The 19,898-nt window shown below is 37.3% G+C and overlaps 1 non-coding gene across 1 annotated transcript; it reads left to right on the top strand.

The window, feature by feature from the left end:
- The first annotated feature begins 17,199 nt into the window (after positions 1-17,199).
- trnat-agu lies at positions 17,200-17,271 on the top strand. The gene has a single exon. It is a non-coding gene; the product is annotated as a tRNA-Thr (tRNA).
- Positions 17,272-19,898: the final 2,627 nt, after the last annotated feature.

The raw sequence follows: 19,898 nt of genomic DNA, 5'->3' as shown, positions 1-19,898 counted from the left end.
CAGACAATAGACAAGTGAGGTAGCAGTTATTGCACATTCCTGGATAGCTTATAGAGTTATATAATATCTTAAGAATTATTGCACAGAAAGAATATAGATTGCACACTTGAGATACAAATAACAATCATCTGTTATTTGCAAGGTTTAGCGGATGAGTTTGAGCAGGAGAACCATCAAATTGTGCTGGACACTGGCCTTTCGACACAGGAGTTGTGCACCCCTGCTGTAAGGTACAGTATTGTACAATACTTCTGTAATCAGAGATGTGTAAAGCAGCATAAAAAGCATTAAAGTATTGCTACTTCAGTAAAATAATGAGAAGGAATGACAAATAATATTAAGCAAAATAAAAAGGTTATTCCAAAGAACAGTAGAATTAGGTCAAGAACCTATTTAAGTACTGAGCATTTTAGAGAACTGCAGTATAATTAACCAGTATAATTGTTTTGTTTTTAAGCTCATAAATGTAAGAAAAAAAGTCTTACTTCTACTCCTTACTTAGTCTTAAGTCCTACTCCTTGCTGAGGAGGTATTTAACAGCGTTATCACTCACTACATTATAGTAAAGCATTATAGAAATAGCATAATGGAAATGAAATAACATTACAGCCTAGTATGTGGGAGATGAGGTTCAAATTCCTACTTTGAAAACACGAGTCTTTCTGCAAATTACGTAAAATAAAAATTTGCTGACATTAATAACAATTAATAATAAACAACAACTATAGCTGGGTAATACAGCCAAAAATGTTATCATGTCAACTTAGTACGAACAGCAAACATCAGCTGGCTCAATACGTCAATGATGGATCACACCGCTTTACTGCCATCAGTCCTACCACAGCCATGTCAGAGCACATCACCGTATTCAAACACCAGCTACAGACGACTGGATTTCTCTGTTCTATTGTAGTAGTTTAAGGGGTGAACCACAATATATCAACACCATACAAACAGAGTCCTCCTTTTAGATATGTTTAAACTGCTTTTGTGTCTTGTTTGATCTACAGGATCATCAATTCGCTGTGACGGAGCGTTGCTTCAAGTTAGCCAGCTGCTAAAAACAGCTAGCCTGGAAAGATGGCGTTCTCCACTCTTCAGTGCCTCATAGCTTCTTCAGTTTACTTTCGTTTAAATCAGGGCTGTAACTCACATGAAACCGCTTTTTCACTTTTGTTGCATGGGAATATGCTAATACTTCAATATGACTTTTTAAGTGCTGTTGGGGGCAGTCATGGGCTGGAGGTTAGGGATCTGGCCCTGTGATCTGAAGGTTGCCGGTTCGATCCCCAGGGGCCGACAGTCCATGACTGAGGTGCCCTTGAGCAAGACACCTAACCCCCAACTGCTCCTCGGGCGCCGTGGATAGGGTGGCCCACCGCTCTGGGCAAGTGTGCTCACTGCCCCCTAGTGTGTGTGTCCACTAGTGTGTATGTGGTGTTTCACTTCATGGATGGGTTAAATGCGGAGGTGGAATTTCCCCAGTTGTGGGATCAAAAATGTATCACTTAACAGTTTGTATGAGGAGCAGATGTGATTTAACTGTGCTAAAGCTTGTTAGGATGTACAGAAAGAGGTGAGTTCACTCTCAGCCAGTACAGTTACACCATTTATGTCATCACTCGCACTTGGACACAGCAGAACAGATTGCTGATCGCTCCACTCAAACATGGAATGTATAACTCCATAGATAGATAGATAGATAGATAGATAGATAGATAGATAGATAGATAGATAGATAGATAGATAGATAGATAGATAGATAGATAGATAGATAGATAGATACTTTATTGATCCCTAAGGAAATTTAGCAATATGTATAACACATTGCCGACCCCCTCTCTAATCATGTTAGAAACTCAGAAGTGTCTCCTGGCGACAGGAGAGTAGTGTCACTTTCTTTGCAGTAGAAAACGCCACCAGGGCTGTCGCTAGAACGTGGAACTGTGAGAATGGTGCATTATATCAAACATTTATCAAACCTTTCTTATTGCTCTATTGAGGAAAAGTTATATCATGAAAAGTTATATAATTATCGTTATCTTTTTATTGCCCAGCCCTAACAACCTTTAGCCATTAGTGTTATGTAGCTTATTCTCTTTTCATTACCTCACATTAACCTAACATTAACTAGCTATCAAGCAGGTAACAACTGAGTAAAAACTCAATATCTAGCTATATTAAAGTACCATCCATTCCTAACCAGTCTCCCCCAGCTCCTAGTGCACTGCTATCACCATGTATTTTGAATGTGGACAGATGAATAACGAATGAATGAGCTAAATTACTAATGAAAGCCCCCCTAAAACTGGTCTAGTGATGCTCTTGACCTCCTGTATCTACATTGAAACAGTGCCTTGACAGAGATCAAACATGTCACTCAGATGCTCATGAATAAAAGCTGCTGCATCAACACAGTTCTAGTCAAAAGAAGCCAAATGAGAAACAGCAACTGTGCTGATGCGCCATATTTTATTCATGTGAAATTACATGGACACATCTGAAATGTGAAGCATTTTCAGTGTATCAGTAAAAACAGTGAGGTTTGTTCAGTCTCTTGTTGACATACTGAAACGTGCAAAAGCACTGAAGTCAGAGGCGTGACCAGTTGCAGATGCTGCATAACTTACAACTAAACTCAAAAAAAAAGAATTAGTAATTAAAACAAAATGTTACTGCCGAAAATGTAAATAAATAAAAGGCAGTTGAGCAGAAGTAAATTTATTAGTGTTTGAAAACCCTCAGAGAAGTATAAAGCTGTTAAGATTTTACTTGAGAACATGTAGCTGAGTAAATACTAAAAACTAGTTACTGCCCTCCTCTGCTTATCATAGTGTAATACTTTCATCTCTGTATAATATTCCTGCAGTGCTGTACACAGTCTAATACACATGCAGTTCACTGTAATAAACTATGTTAATTTTCTGATTTTTATAGGACTCAGAAATGCCCGCAGTATCACTGTGGATTTCTTTCATAAGTGTCTTTCTCCTCCTGGCCTCATAACTTTTAGGACAATACTTGTTTTCCTTCCTCTGTCTTGAATGATGTGTTAGGCTGTGTGGTTTTAGCACCACTGCTGTACTCACGCATTAGCTCACATAATGCATCACATCCAACATGAGATGTAATGAAATATGTAGACACAAATGCAGTTCTTTTTTATAGGCCATTCGGACAATGCTAATTGGTAGGGTTAAATTTAAAGAATTAACTTCATTAGCTTCACAGATCTTGTACAAAATGAAAAAAAGCACATAGAAACTAAACATGTCTGGGCTGATACATTTAACCCTTTAAATGGCCAGGGCCTGCTGGCAGGATAACCTAACCTGAGGATAATTCAACTGGTTTGCACTGAAGTTCTTATAGTGACTGAATAATAAGCCTTGGTATGTAATAAGCCTGGGATTTTAAGTGGTTAAGACAAAGGGAAAATTGTACAAATTAGATTTTTCAGTAATTTATCAATTTAAAACACAATCACTTGTGTTGCTCTTGTTCTCCTGTTCTGTTCAAAAGATGTTTGTCAGAATCTTAATCGCATGCCGTTATTATATCACTGTCATAAACCACATCCATCACAATGTGATGTATTATAGCGAGACAGTGAGCAACGTTCAGGCAAAGTGAAGAACCAAAATTATGTTGTATTTTAACTGGCTCAAGCCCCTAAAGGCTACCAAATTAAACTCAAAGCTGAGCTGAAGTCAAGAACTGAAGTCAAGAGCCACTGTTTAGAGGTGTTCAGTGGCAATTCGCCCTGGGTGTATTTACACCTGCTTCTTTATGTGGACAATCCTGACACTCAAGATGCATGAAATGACCAGGTGTAGATGCTGTCCAAGTCTACTTTACTCTGCTGTAATTACATTATGAAGACTTAATTCTGCTTTGTGATAAATGCAGGGCCCTTGACTGGCCTAAGCTGTGTGCTTTGGCAGTCCTCTACAGGTACTTTATATTCTCACCTACAGCCACTTGACATTTCCACCATGTTGACATTTAAAGCCAATGAGACGGACACATATGTCCACATGCCAAATACACTTTTCTTGTTTATTTATTACTGAAATAGACCAGAAAGCCACCTTAATAAGTGCCAGCCACACATGGACTACTCTTTTATTACAGAAACTGGTTCATAATGACAAGAAAAACAAGGGGTTTGGTCAAAACATTAACTTTTTTTTTTTTTGGTATGTTGTTGGGAATACATACAATATATATATCAAGGCTATATTATAATTAACACCACCTTAAATAGAGAAATAAAAATGTGTTTTCGGCTATTCTTTTCAAAAAGTCATTTATCCATAATTGTTATAAATTAATTTACAGCACTGTGGAATGAAACTCACTTGCATCAGTGTCAAGCTGAGAAGATTGTATGTACATCCAAAATCTTCAGAAGGACTATGTTTGTATTTTGGTTCAAAATTCAGCCACACAGAGGAAAGAATCAACAGTGTCCTTTTAATCAATATCCAACTGTGGATAAAAGCTTAAACAGCAGGATGACTATGCATGCTCGCTTGTCATCCTGATCAACGTCCATTATAGATGCGACTGTGGAAAAATAAACACACACACACACACACACACACACACACACACACACACACACACACACACACACGTATGTACGTACGTACAGGTTAGGGCACAGAGAGCTTGATTGCAGGTGAAGGTTAGAACCAATCATAAAAGCTGATCTCATATTGCCACCATGTCTCTCCTCAGGCATTATAAGCAATTATCCCAGTGTGAAATGCACCACTCACTAAGCAACTTATCACACTTTCATGAAGTCAAAATGACCTGAAAGCTTTAGACCACATCAAAGAATACAGACACACATTGACATTTAAATAACAAATTGGCCACTTTCTTTTTTTCCCTTTAAACTTGAACTGCAGAATCTTAATAAAATAATACCATACAATAATATGGACGCATATTTTGTAGAATTTATACTCAAGTGAACTAAAAAGGCCCTCCCCGAGTCTTCAACAAGACAGATAAAACAATTTGCCCATAAAAGGCCAGAAGAGTGGCATTACAAAAAAGCACTAACTTCAGCTTTAAAAATTAAACTCACATTCACCTTGTGAAAGGGTCACAACGAATACAAATGACTCAAAAGAGAACTTATTACCACAAAGACAAATGTTCAGAATATAAAATACAAAACGGATGTATGGAATCATGAAATTTTCTGGCAGTGAAAAAGAACTGCTCATATGCATGTTATGCGCTGATGACTAGCAAACATTTCTGACGTGTTTTTCACAGAATAAACCGAAACCATGAGGAAAACAAACAATCCTCTGCAGAGAACGAACATTTTAATGCACATGGTTTGTTCACAGAACTTAATTTTGGAAAAATAAAACAAAAGTTTTTATATTTAATGTTAGATTTAATATTTTATATGACAAACCCCATGAATAAATAAAATTTGTGCATTAAAATTGCAATATGTAATGCAGTTTGACTGAGGTTGCGTACAACTGTATCATCCACTTCCCAGTCTATGGTACGGTCTAGGCTATGCTGCCTAAACAGCTCGTTTTCAATTAATTGTTTGTGATGTCATGAAAACCATCGCATTGTACATCTGTCCACCTATTCAGTCAACAGCAGTTTGTCCCTGCCCATTTATGCTGAAGTTTCAGGCCAGACTGCTTTTTTGAAAGAAATACACAGTACAGCCAATCAGACATTGTTCACATACATCAGTGAGTAAGGGTATAGAAACAAAATAATTGCTTAGTATAGGAGTATAGTAATTAAGTATAATTGTTTAGTATAAAGTATAGTAATTGTCTGCTTAATTCTAAGGGATGAAGAAAGGTGGGGAAATGACATTACATTTGCAAAACATCAGTGCATGGCGTACAAATGTGAACGATGACCAGTGTATGAAGCTACTGTAAGACAATTTAGAAAGGCTGTCAGATTTTCCACAACATTCGGGTTGATGTAGAGATTTCAGGGAAATGTCAAGCATGTGCAAATGGTATGAAAAAAGAAAGCACTCATGGCTGGTTAAAAGCCTTATGAAGCTATTCAGTGATGGCAGTTAAACCCCGGAAATCAACCAAATGAAGTACATTGTGTACATTGTATTTGCATATGGTTTCCATTGGCAACAGAGTCAGACTTTGGTGCTACAGTCATGTCACGTAATGCCTTTTCACTTCCCTGAGAAGGGTTCTCACAGAAATCTGGTTGGCTTGGGTGGCTTTTCATGATCACAATTTATTTTGTGGCTTCCATCTGGCTCAGTGAGAAAGGGTAATAACTGAGCTGAGCAATAAAAGTGATGAGAGCCATTTTACACACATATTTACACCATCCTGTAGGGCTCTTGACAACAGTGTACACAGTCTGTGGCTCAGGGCAGACCCTGCTATGTTCCATACAGCCTAAAACATAGCTGCCTTGGAATGACATTAAAACACTAACATATTTAGATTAACACTGTAAGAGCTGTATGGACCACCAAGACAATTACAAATTTACAGATGTGAAAGGAGACCTACACACTGAGAATAAGTGTGAGAAACTAATTAGTTTTACTTTAGGTTAATAAATCTCTAACACCCTAGTACTAACTAAAGGAATCAGGCCACTTCATTTCTCCAAGTAGTTACATATAGAGGAAATTTGTCTTTGAGAGGGCACATATGTATGACATGATACATACTAAACAGATCAGACAAGAGAACAAACTTAAGTATTGGGGAAATCAGTAGATAGAATAAGAGCTATGGGGGAGCTAAAGAGATGCATGGAAAAACTACATATGTAGATAAGTATGTCTATACATATGGAGGTCTGATGACATACTATAAAACTATTATATGAAGAATATTACACAATGAAATGAATATTTGCAGAAATGTGTACACTTGTACACAATGCATTATGTTAGAGGAGTTACTGTAATACAGTAAAGAGGTATGATGGTTTAGTTCAAGTTTAAAGTAAGAGGTGGCCAATGTAATTTGACTAAAGTGACATTTTATTCAAAATGCCCAAAGATCTGCTGTATTATGGCATTTTCCCACTAGGCGGTGTGTTATGGTATGGATCTGAAATTAGGCTCATGCATTCCCACTGCCAAGTACATATGCTGAATTTGGGAACCCTTCTTGCTGGGGTAACAAGTATGCCAAGCCTTAAAATACAAGTAATTATAAACAAATCATTATAGAATCGTCATGTGGAATCACTAGAGTCATATGACAATAAACACTAGCTTGTCATACTCTACCACTCATTTAAAACTAAAGAGCAAGTAGAAGGTAAATCACAGCTTTAAGCTTCTTCATTGCAGTCACAGAGTTTGCTGTTACAGGTAGATTCACGAGGAATCATGTAACCACACAAGCTAAAGAGAACTCTGCCTACTTGCACAGTCCCGGTGTGTGATGGGAAAAGGATAGGGTAGTTTTTGTAATTTCCTGCTTTACGTTGCACTGGCTGTCTGTTCAGTGTAAATATAGTTCATACCTCTCCTGGATTTGTAGGTCAGAAAAATATATTTTGTTTGTCTACACATGGTGCATTATGTGTAGTGGCATGTCACATCTAGCTGTAAGTGCTTTTGTAATAGTGTTAAATGTGAGGTATATGGCGATACAGTAAAGAGGAATATCATACATCCAGAAATCTACACTCTGCTGTATTTCTGCAAACGCAACCGACATATTTTCACATCGCTCACCAACATTTTTTGGGCGTTTTTATTTATTAAACCCCCCCCCCCATCCAGGTTGACAATATGCTTACCCAAAAAAAGTGGAAATAATGTTTATTAAGCTGATTTTTTTAAATAATGAGATTTAATTTGTTTTCTCTGAGTGCCATCACTGTATTATAGCCAATCAAATTAATAAGCTCTCTGCCAAGTTCTGTTTTTTTCTCAGTCTTCCAGTCATTACACAGCAATAATTGCCATCTGCTGTCACTTCATGCTCAGTTTGTTATCAGCATGCCAGTGTCTAAATCTGAAGGTCCAACTTTGGGTAAAATATGTATATGAGGACAGTGTGTCATCTTTGGGTTGGCATCTTTGGAAATTGTGTCTACAAAGTTAGCCTGCCCATTTTTCACAGGCCTAACCAAAAGTTTACTTCTTCCTACACCACTGAACCAGACAATAGAGCACAGCTTTTTGTGGACCTCAGTTGTTTAGGAGATTTTGATTTTACCAAGTAAACTGTACCACACACTGCTGAAGAATCATCGCATGACAGATTGTATCCAGCAAATATTAGTACATATGAGCTCAATTTGAAGTTCATCTTAAGTTCAGTGCAAATTTTAAATCTTGACCGACTATGGCTTTTAGTGGTTTAGTTTTGGGTTTAAATTTGGGGAAGCTGATACTGGAGCCCTATTTGCTAGATTCTTATACAAATTTTCTGTTTCATGTTAAATGGTGCAGCACTTGCAGGCATCAGAATGCACCTGTAGCACCATTTAAGCTTTATTTAAGTTTGTGCAAAGTTTTTTTAATAAAAAGATGATGAATGGCAGTGCTGGAAGTTGGTGACGGTGTGTGCACCTTCATTAAAAGCAAAGGTTTTGAGGTTTTGAAAGCTGTTTGTAACTACATCCAGAAGGCCCACAACCACTTGCAGCACCAGGGCCCACATCAGGTTGAAGCACCCCTGTATGTACGAAGAAAAGACCGGAATGAAGACCAAAGAATGGAAACTAAATAATAATCATATTGACATCAGCGGGTATTTGGTTAAAATGAAAATACTGGCAACAGTCAGATGTTTAGATATGACCAATATTACAAGCTGTTAATTGCTGGAACATTGCACTCCTGCAGCACATTACGCTTAGGCAACACTAGCCTACTACACTAAAAATGTCGGCATTTTAATGTATTCATATTATTCTACAAATAACTGTTACATTTCCATAAAGCTAATCCAGGTGGATGTTTATGTATCAGCATCAGAATCAGCATCAGCAGATATGTAAAATATATATATCAGATATCAGCATTGGCTCACAATTTCTATATTGGTGCAGTCCAAACAAGAAGTGTTCTTTGGAGCAATTCTAGATACAGGTGCTTCTCAATGTTTGTGGCTCATTTTGGTGCATCTGCGCAAAAATGTTGTGTATCAACAGCATGGAAGTATCTTAATTCTGACAGAAAACTGATGACATGCAACACAACACATGTATGCACTGCCTATACCTAAACAGTCCTCACAAGAACAGTCAATATTAAATGAATTCATACAGAGTTTGTATGTTTTAATATTTCTCCTACAGAGTCAAATTTGATTTGACTCAGTTGGAGTTAATTTGGTGCTGGTAATTTATACTCTAAGGGTGTTGAACTTCTGTGCCTGACAGAGGTAAAATCAACAAGAAGCACTGCACTAATTGTAATTAACCTGTATTTGCAGCAAACTGTGGTGGCTTTCTTTTGCATAAATATAGCCTAGAGCTCTGCTGTTTTTTGCAGGCCATAAACAAAAAAAAAGCTTTGTATGTCCAGACATAGCAGATTACATGTAGTTGCATGTTAAGTCCAGTTGTACATGTATTTGTAATTACAATAATAGGAGCCATTTGAGAACATGTAGCCAGAAACCCACACTCTGTAATCAATGCTTTTACATCCATACAATACAGAGCTGCACATCCATACAGTGTAGTGCTATAATTGATTTATAATTGAAACAAAATAATTGATTACAAGGTATTTCTCTGGACCTCTGTGATTTGTAGAGAAACGTCATACATCAATACAACACTACCAGCAATGTATCTGAGTACTGAGGGGGGTAATCAATGCATTGAAGCAGTTTGTAAGATGACTCAAACATGCCAGCACCAACAGCCCTCATGGCTAGACCTATTAAATGTATCTAAAGCAGTCTTCACAATGCAATTTCACTACAAATCCATAAAGTTCTACCAATAAATTATGAGAAAAGGGTACTTTACAGAGAAAAACAAGGGTATTGAAGCACTAATAATTTTATGTTGATGGTATAAATTACGAATAGCTCAGGTACAAAATCAAATCATTAATACTTCTGAGACAATGTTTTTGGATGTTGCTTTTTAACTTTAAAATAACTATTTAAAATGTATGCCGTTACAGACCATGATGTAAACATCAAACCACAAAGCCAGAGAAAGCCAGACAGACTGAGTGATACTGCTTTAACTATGTGTCGAAACATAAGAAACTATCCATAATTCATACTGAACCTGTTCAATCAAACTTTGATTTCAAACAGCTTCAAATCAGGTTCTTTCACTTTCTTACCAAATGCAATGAAAACAGGAGAGAAAATTCACTAATTTCAAAAGATTTGTAGAGAAATGCTGTCAGTCTGCTACACAGATCCTGCTTCAACTGCTGCAGCCTCAAAGCCATTCCCTGCAGAAGCAGCTGTCAGACATACAATAGACAAGTTTGGCTTCTCTCCGCTGTCTTGAAAAGTCTGCAATATCCACCTGTCTCAACAGTACACTCTGCTTGAGGTACAGTGAAAGTCACGTCAACCAAAACAACAATGTTCATCAGGAGCCTACAGGCAGTGCATGTGCTGCTATTTACAGCTAAAAAGTGAAGGCCCAGTGAATTTGTGATGTGTGGTAAGAAGGTCGAATGCAAATTAAAGAAGCGTCTAAGCTGTTTGGTCATACAGTTACCTTCTAACTAAAGTTCTATTATTTTTTCTCTGAGTAGTGGAGCACGCTTTTCCACCATAAAATATCCTGTCTGTACACAACTACCTGTAGTGAAGAGCCAATATAGCACTGACCTTTCCTTTTTACATGTCTGGCTACTTCAGTCCATCAGTGTGTAATGAGAAATTCACAGCTGGACTGAAATGATCATTTTCTTATAATTCCTGGAAACCACAAGTTCCACATAAAACAAAACATTAGAAAACTTTGGAAAACAGTCACATGCTGGCTTAATTGTGCATGGTTTGTTGTTGCCCACCTCCATTCATTTTGAACATTTTATATTTTGCAAAAAACATTTTACAGAAAAAGACAAAACATACCCCAAATCCAATACAACGCAAAGCTTTAAACAAAGGAATCAATGACTGTTCTCCATTAACTTTCTACTATGATTTCTGATGAGTTCATAAACACATTAGATCTGATAGCTCTCATGGCAAGACACAGTACAGTACACACATGCCACAAAATGATCAGTATGTCCACATGAAAAAAAAACATGTAACAGAGAACTGCCATCTGAAACACTTTGCTGCTTTAGTCACATGATCCACCGTATTACAACCAGGACTGACTCCCTCAGAGGTCTATATATAGTTGCTGTCAGAACAAATCACTGTATCGCTAAAATCTTCATACAACAAGATAAAAGCTGTCATTTCTATTGGTCATTTGACCATTAACTTTTTCACAGTAAAGAGCAGCTGGCATTTTCAAATGATCACAAAAAAAATCTAATTATTTATTATATACCTACACAATGCAAATACATATGGAACCCTGCAGTTTTCTTCTCTGTTTCTGACAAATAATGACTTATTTTCTCAATATTTTGACATACTCTGTTGGGATTCTTATATTTTAAGAAATAATGGCAATGAATTTTTAATAGACATTGTATATTATTAACATAATTACATTGTCAAAATGAAAATGATTCTTTTATATTCTCAAGCTTTTGTCTTATTATCTCAAATAATGACTCTTGAAGCACTGATTAGCACTGTTGAAATAATGACTCAATGACCCTTTTTTTCTTTCATTGAAATATTGACAGTGTGCTGAAAAACTCAGTATTTTGAAATAATGACTAATATTCAAAGTCAAAATATTTTGTGATATTAAGCCATATTAAGCCAAGCCTCTTCGACCTCGTGAGAAAGAGCTTTCAAAAAGTTTTGTTCCAACAGCAATGATATAGCATAGTTTAACAGTCTCTTCTCTACTCCTCAGCCAGCTCTACACAGAGGAAGACACATCCTTCCCGAGTTCTTTTTGAATACATTTTCAAAGAGCTCACAATCATTAGCTTCATGCTCTCAGGGAAGAAGTCCAAAGCACATCCAATATTACAAAATGTTCCTCTGCACACACCGCTTGCAATTACACTTTCTGCCAGAGAGGTCAAATCTCCAAATCTTGCATAGATTAACTTCCCCTGCAAACGTTACCATTTCAAATGTAAAATATTATGTTCAATTTAGCAAATGACAGTAAATATGGAGAAGATTGGTCTGTATTCGTTTGGCCAAAATGATTGTTTGTTGGATCATGTAAAAGCATTCATTCACAGCCAATGAGCTCACAGCCAGTGAGGTCACGATGTTCACAACACACAATAAAATGTTAAGTGATCAGTTAGAGTCTCATTTGCATACTACACAGCTATAACAGTACTGTGAAGGTCAATTTCATGCTAACTAATAAAGAGCAAAATAATGTGCAACAAGAACATTGACAGAGTCACTGCTTGCAGTACATGAATACAAGTATGATTACTGTTTGCAGTGTGTCATGGCATTAGTATCAGATATCACAGCAGCTCTCTCAAACAGCGCTGGCATCTTTGTAGTCAATAATAACAGACTCCTGTCCTCATAATAAACATCAGTCCCAGGCCTGGCTTACTAACTGACTTTGTGTTTGTATGGATCTGCCATAGCGAAGAGCTACAAGCATGAAATTGCTTTCTCACAACCGCAGCTCAGATAGTTTGTGTTTGGTGTCGTGTCATTTTTCATGGTTCACACGAAGTGTGTCAGAGCTGAACCAGCACTGCTGCCTGTAGCGTGACCCACAGATGAAAGTGAACCAACCTCCCTCCCCCCACGCCCCCCTCCCCCCGACTTGCATATGCCTTCCAAGTGGCTTGGCATCCTCCTCACTGTGTATAGAGGCAAAATACACCAGTGTCTGCTTTCAGACAGGTTCATCACAGCTGCAGTTGTTCAAAACATCTTAATAATAAGCAGTAGAAATGTTTCTTTTCAGATGTGAAGCAATTTTTTGCTGTGCCAGTAACAATACATGTACTGGGAATATGTATTCAAAATACAGCAATGAAGTGTTTGTCTTCAGTCCACATTACATTACAAGGCATTACTCGTTTCACTTTTTTGGGAAAATACTTTATAACATGTACTTATAACATAACTTTATATCGTGTTTTATATTTAAATGGTGAAACAGCATTAGTTCTTTTCACAACTTTTGTGATTAATTTTAAGTTTTAACAATATAATAAACTATATCATAATAGCCATTGAAGCAAAATTTCTTTATTTGTATTGAATCAATTATGTATAACAGTCTTTTTAGGAGCAGTTAGATCAGCAACAATGAATCTTTTTTGAACTAATATGAAGGTAAAAAACTATCATTTAATAATAAAAGAGAATGGTTTTCTGTTAATAAGAATTTCAAGGTGTTCAGGTGTTCCAGTTACTTCCATGGCCACAGGTGTATAAAACCAAGCACCTAGGCATTCAGACTGCTTCTACAAACATTTGTGAAAGATTGGATTACTCTCAGATGCAACAAGTCCAGTTGTAAAATTCCCTCACTACTAAATATTCCACAGTCAACTGTCAGTAGTATTATAACAATGTTTAAATGATTGGGAATGACAGCAACTCAGCCACGAAGTGGTAGGCCACATAAAATGACAGCAGGGTCAGTGGATTCTGAGGTGCATAGTGCACAGAGGTCACCAACGTTCTGCAGAGTCAATCACCACAGACCTCCAAACTTTATGTGGCCTTCAGATTAGCTGAAGAAGCATGTAGAGAGCTTCATGGAATTGGTTTGCATGGCTGAGCAGCTGCATCCAAGCCTTACATCATCAAGCACAATGCAAAGCATCGAATGCAGTGGTGTAAAGTGCCGCCATTGAACTCTAGAACAGCGGAGAAGTGTTCTCTGGAGTGACAAATCATGCTTCTCCATCTGGCAATCCAATGGACGAGTCTGGGTTTGGCAGTTGCCGGGAGACGGTACTTGTCTGACTGCATTGCGCCAAGTGTAAACTTTGGTGATTGGGATTATGGTATGGGGCTGTTTTTCAGGGGTTGGGCTTGGCCCCTTAGTTCCAAAGACAGGAACTCTTAATGTTTCAGCAGACCAAGAGCTTTTGGACAATTTCAAGCTCCCAACTTTGTGGGAACAGTTTGGGGATGGCCCCTTCCTGTTCCAACATGACTGAGCACCAGTGCACAAAGCAAGGTCCATAAAGACATAGATGAGTGAGTTTGGTGTGGAAGAACTTGACTGGCCTGACCTCAACCAGATAGAACACCTTTGGGATAAATTAGAGTGGAGACTGCGAGCCAGGCCTTGTCGTCCAACATCAGTGTCTGACCTTACAAATGTGCTTCTGGAAGAATGGTCAAAAATTCCCATAAACACACTCCTAACCCTTGTGGAAAGCCTTCCCAGAAGAATTGAAACTGTTACAGCTGCAAAGGGTGGGCCAACATCATATTAAACCTTGTGGATTAAGAATGGGATGTCACTCAAGTTCATATACGTGTGAAGGCAGATGAGCGAATACTTTTGGAAAAATAATGTATATATACACCCAGAGCTTGCTAATCTCACTGCAATCCCAAAATGTATCCAGAAATGTACAGACAGAATTGGTGTTGCAAACAGTGCAATACGCCTGCCCAGTTTATGTCTTAAATATGGTTTGGAGTATTTTTTCCACAACTTTGACTCCAGTCATTTGAGTCGAGTCATTAGCAACTTAAATGAAGATCTTCTGACAGGACCTGAACACAAACTTGCTTCTTTGAGGAAACATATGGCACTGATTGTCAGTATTCAACACACAATGCTGTATAAAGTCTTCACCAACAGCAGGAAATACCATAACACTTCTGCAGAAGCTATATCTGGTTTTGTAGATGGTAATTATTCATTTGTATTTGCAAACATGCTTCCATAAGGAAATGTCTGTATACAAAAAAAAAAATTTACACTGTAAAAGGCAGAAGTGAGCAAGAGTTGACTTAAAGTTTTTTTTTTCAATTTGAATTGATGTAAAATACTGCTTTTGTTAATCTAAACAAAAATATGCTTTGCAATGTTTCATTCTAAAGATTTATTTCAGTTCAATAAAATCTGCTAAATTGCTTCTACCACATGAAGTAATGCTTTTGGGCTGAACTTTTATTTTTTAAAATTACACTGTATGACCTGACTGTCCTTGAAATTAAAACTGAAGTAAACTGGACAAAAGTGATGAATTTAAATGTATACATTTCAACATAAATATTAACTGAAGAACAGAAATAGTATAAAGTTAATTCTATAAAGAAAAAATCCAAATAAGTTTTTAATATAAAACCTAACCTACATTCAAAGTTAAGAATGCTGTTTCTATCCCATGCATTTACATTTCAGAGATACGGTTCTGTTACAATATGATGTACACATTTGTAGCATGGACTATTTTCTAAGGAAACTACAATGGAAATTCAACATGCCGTCTGGAGGTCAGCCTGTACGAGTTCCCATGGGAATGAAACCTACAGGAACGAACGAAACTAACGCAAAAGGCGGGGGGGTTGGTGGGGGGGGTTATATCCAAACACAGAGGAAGGTCTTTTTCCACATTCCATAGCTCGGTTTAAATTTCAACCCAAAAGTTACAACATGAGGCATTGAGCTGCCGCTAATTACGTTTTCAGCCACAGAATAGAAAACGCATTCAAGAACAACTAAAATAGATTCATGAACATAAAACTACTATTCAAAAGTCAGGATAGGAATATGAGCAGGTAAATGTTTGCCCTTTCCAGGTCCGTAAGTATGAGCTGATGTTTACGGTAGAGGTGATTGCAAGAGCTATGTTAGTGTGCTCAGTCTGACAGATGTTGTGTAAGCGTTTGGAAATGCCTATGATTGCTGTCTAAAGCACAGAAACGCAATTAGTCTGCTAATCAAGAAGCCAAAATAGCCGAGGAAGTCATCTACTGTAACGCACTGTGTCCAATTATTTACCTATCTCACATTAACACTGACAGATAGTATTAATGAACCCAGCAGTAACACAGGCTGTGGGAGCGGGGATCTGTGTGTGTACATGTGTCTGATGCAGCAGCTATCTAAACATCATTTGGATTTATAAACATGTTTCATCATCAGCCTTATTGAAATTCAAACTACATTACTTAAACATTGAGGGGCAGCTTGTGAAATGACTTGCAAGTGGAATCACAATAACACTACAGCCACAATGCAAATCGAACCTCAGGAAAGCGTGAATTCTGCAGATAGAAAATGCTCAGAGATGAACAAGGAGGTATTGGGTTTTAGACTTTAACAAGCTATGCAGATTTCTATCACCAGGCATAACAACATTCAGCATATCCACTAGTGTGCTGTGGATATCTCTGTCAATTTAAACGCAAACACAGAAATACACTCATTTCAGATATAGCATACACACATTACTTAGTCAGTGTAGCTATTCTAAATCATCCTAGATAATCCTAGACAAATAAAACATATCACAACATAGGACAGCTGGCCTACGACTGCTCAAAGTTGTCTCCTCTGGGCTAATGATGGCAGATGCCGATACAGTTTGCGGTTCTTTTCACTTTGTGCTCAGGAACAGTAGATGTTATTCAGACAAGGAAGGGTCAAGACAAAGCATCAAAACACGGACAGTCTTACTACAAGTTTCAGCTGTATTGCGTCACTGGGTACTGTTTAGAACATGAATGCCTTCTTCTTTGACTCTTGTGATGGTGACATCAAAAGACTTGTGTGCTTGAGAAAAAGAGAGAGAGCTTATATGCCCGGCATCTGCCTTAAACAGCTTTGAAATTAATATAGTCTCATGAGGGTTTAACTCTAAGCTGTTTGTAAATGATAACAGCATCATACAGTCCAACATTTCATTCCTTTTTAAATTTCAGTAGGAGTTCTTTGCAGATGAGTCTCTTTCCATTCACATCTCACCCCTCCTACTGCCACCAGGCTACAGTATCCTCAGCCTTCTGTGCATCTCTACTCTCTAATCTTTACCTGTGCTAATGTCCAACATTAGAATGTCTAACATTTATCAGTTTCAACAATTAAATAGTCTATCCATTTACTTACCATATACACTCTGTTCAAAAGTTTGGAATCACTTATCATATGGATACTGATATTGGATGTGGCGCCGTGGCTTAGTTGGTCAAAGTGCCTGTCTAGTAAACAGGAGAATGGGTTCGAATCCCAGCTGTGCCTGGTGTTCATTTGGTGGAGCAGTCATAGGCTGGAGGTTAGGCCCTGTGACCGGAAGGTCGTTGGTTCGATCCCCAGGGCCGACAGTACATGACTGAGATGCCCTTGAGCAAGACACCTAACCACCAACTGTTCCCCGGGTGCTGTGGGTAGCGCTGCCCACAGCTCTGGTAAAGTGTTCTCACTAGTGTGTATGTGGTGTCTCACTTCATGGATGAGTTAAATGCAGAGGTGAAATTTCCCCATTGTGGGACTAATAAGGCTCACTTACTTGCGATTGTTGTATGATAATTATACAGAGCACAACATTAAACAACAAGACTGATATCAGAGATGGGGATCTGAGTCAGCAACTCATACTGAGTCACATATTGACTGAATCACACTTGACTCCAGTTCTCACTTAACTCCAGTTAAGTGACTCCAGTTCTCATTTAACCACTATCCCTAATGCGTTAAATGAATAACCATAAGTGACCTCATCTGTCAATTTGACTAAGGTCATAAACATTCATTACTGAAATATCACTGTTCAAACATGGCTTAAAATCTGTCTTTATAAAGGCAGTAGCTAATGTAGCTGGAAGTTTTTATAACTCCAGCAGGTTAGCTATAGCAGCTTGCTAGCACACCTGCTATACAAACTACAGACCACCCAACTGTTTCAAGTAGCTTTCCCTCAATTTTAAGCGTTTTATTTACTAAGTGTAGTGATTTCAGGCCTGTCAAACTGAAGGCTTTTTCTATGACAGGCTCCTTACTTGAGCACACTTTGAACCTGATTAATTTCCACAAGTTTTTACTTTTGTATAACGTTAATTCAGTGCAGCTAATAATGATACTAAACTAAATTCTCTACTGAAGACTTCAGACTCCACTCGCAGACTCAAGACCCACGAATTGACTTGAGACCATCTCTAATTTAAAAGTTACAAAGTAGACACCAAAAGGTGTTTTTTAAATTCTTTACTTATATAACATTCTTTATTTATATAACATTTTTGGAACATCAAGAAGTTATATAGTAATTCTGTTTATAGTCCTTTTGGTCAAGTTATCATCACTTTTAAAGAGAAAGACATTCCGGATCTTAATGATTTCATTCTTGATAAAGCTTCTTAATAATACTCAGCTCAGGTCTCTCTAATCTACATTCTAACCGTTGTAGCTACAGGGACGTGAAGAAAAGTGAATATCAGAATATCACAGTCGTTTGGCCACCCAGTTTGTTCTGTTGGTTGTAGGACGGCATTTAACACAGAGCTCATTATCAAGCTGCTTTCATTGTCGCATGTTGCTGCTCTGATCAAAATTCCATGCAAAGGCAGCACTTTTTGACTGGTTGGACACAATCACATGACTGGATGGTGCGGACCATCGGTTTTTATAATTAAAAATATATATATAAAAATAAATTAGTAACTAAGTAAGTTAGTAAGTATAAGTACGTAAGTAAGTAAATAAGTAGGTAAATAAATAGTAAAAAATGGCAAAAAATGAATTAAAGTTATCCAGAAAAATATCCCAAACTGTTTGCTGCAAGTTGGCTTGTGAATTAATTACATACAATTTAATATTTTCTGTCGCAGTTGATTTTTGTCGAGCCCTGCATGCATTTGCATCAGAACACATTTTACTTTATTAAAAAATTCCAAACTTCTGAATGGTGACACACTTTTAAACAGTACTACATCTTTACCATACATTCATCTACTGCACCCTCAGTAAACAGGTAAAAAAGTGTATATGTGCCTGCATATTGAGCACACAAATGGAGACAAAGTAGTAATGTCTAGGGAGAAATGCAGTCTATGAAAGAGGGCAAATGGTTATATGGTCAGCGTTAAACTTCAGTCATAGCTAGTGTGAGAAAAGAAAATGATTTCTAGTTACACACTCATATAACACATTAACAGAGACTCTAAGGCTTAAATATTAACTGAAAACTAAGAGCAAATATTCGGCAGCTACTAAGAAAAGAGGTCTTAGGTCAACACTTTCAGCGAGCTTAATGGGACATGGAAACTTGGAACAAAAGGTGGGAAATGTGCCACTCCTGGAATGTATGATTACATCCAGCACTGTCTAGTAAAGGTCAAAGAGCAAGTCATGTTTACTGTAGTTCAGTTTAAAGTAAATGAGATCAGATATGGTGTATTACCTTATTAAGTACAAAAAACAGCAAAGTAATCCATCAGCCTCTCCACACTGAAAAGACCCTACAGCAGAGCTTACATATTAACTGAAAACTAAGGGTAAATATTTGGCTCCTATTCTGGGAGTAAATAGTCCTCAGGTTAACGCTTTTAGAGAGTGAAATTAATGGAGTGTGGAAAATGATTTGGACAAAATTTGTCAAACATTCTGTTTTTGCCGCTCAGAGCCAGCCATCATCTAATGTTGACCAATGAACCCATATGGAAACAAATATAAATTCCAAATGTATTTATGAATATATATATTTTTTAATGTGTTTCCCAAAATGCATGCAATGTATGAAAATGGCCAAAACGACTTTATAATAAATTTTCATTTATTTTAATAATTTTTTTATTTGTTATTGTTTTTTATGTAGTTTTAACAAAGATTACAGATATAAATAAATATACATAAACTGCACGAATGCAACA

The sequence above is a fragment of the Pygocentrus nattereri genome, chromosome 7 (assembly GCF_015220715.1).
Source record: "Pygocentrus nattereri isolate fPygNat1 chromosome 7, fPygNat1.pri, whole genome shotgun sequence".
Taxonomy (NCBI): domain Eukaryota; kingdom Metazoa; phylum Chordata; class Actinopteri; order Characiformes; family Serrasalmidae; genus Pygocentrus; species Pygocentrus nattereri.
Note: the sequence above shows the minus strand (reverse complement) of the source record. Positions and strands in the feature narration are given on the sequence as shown.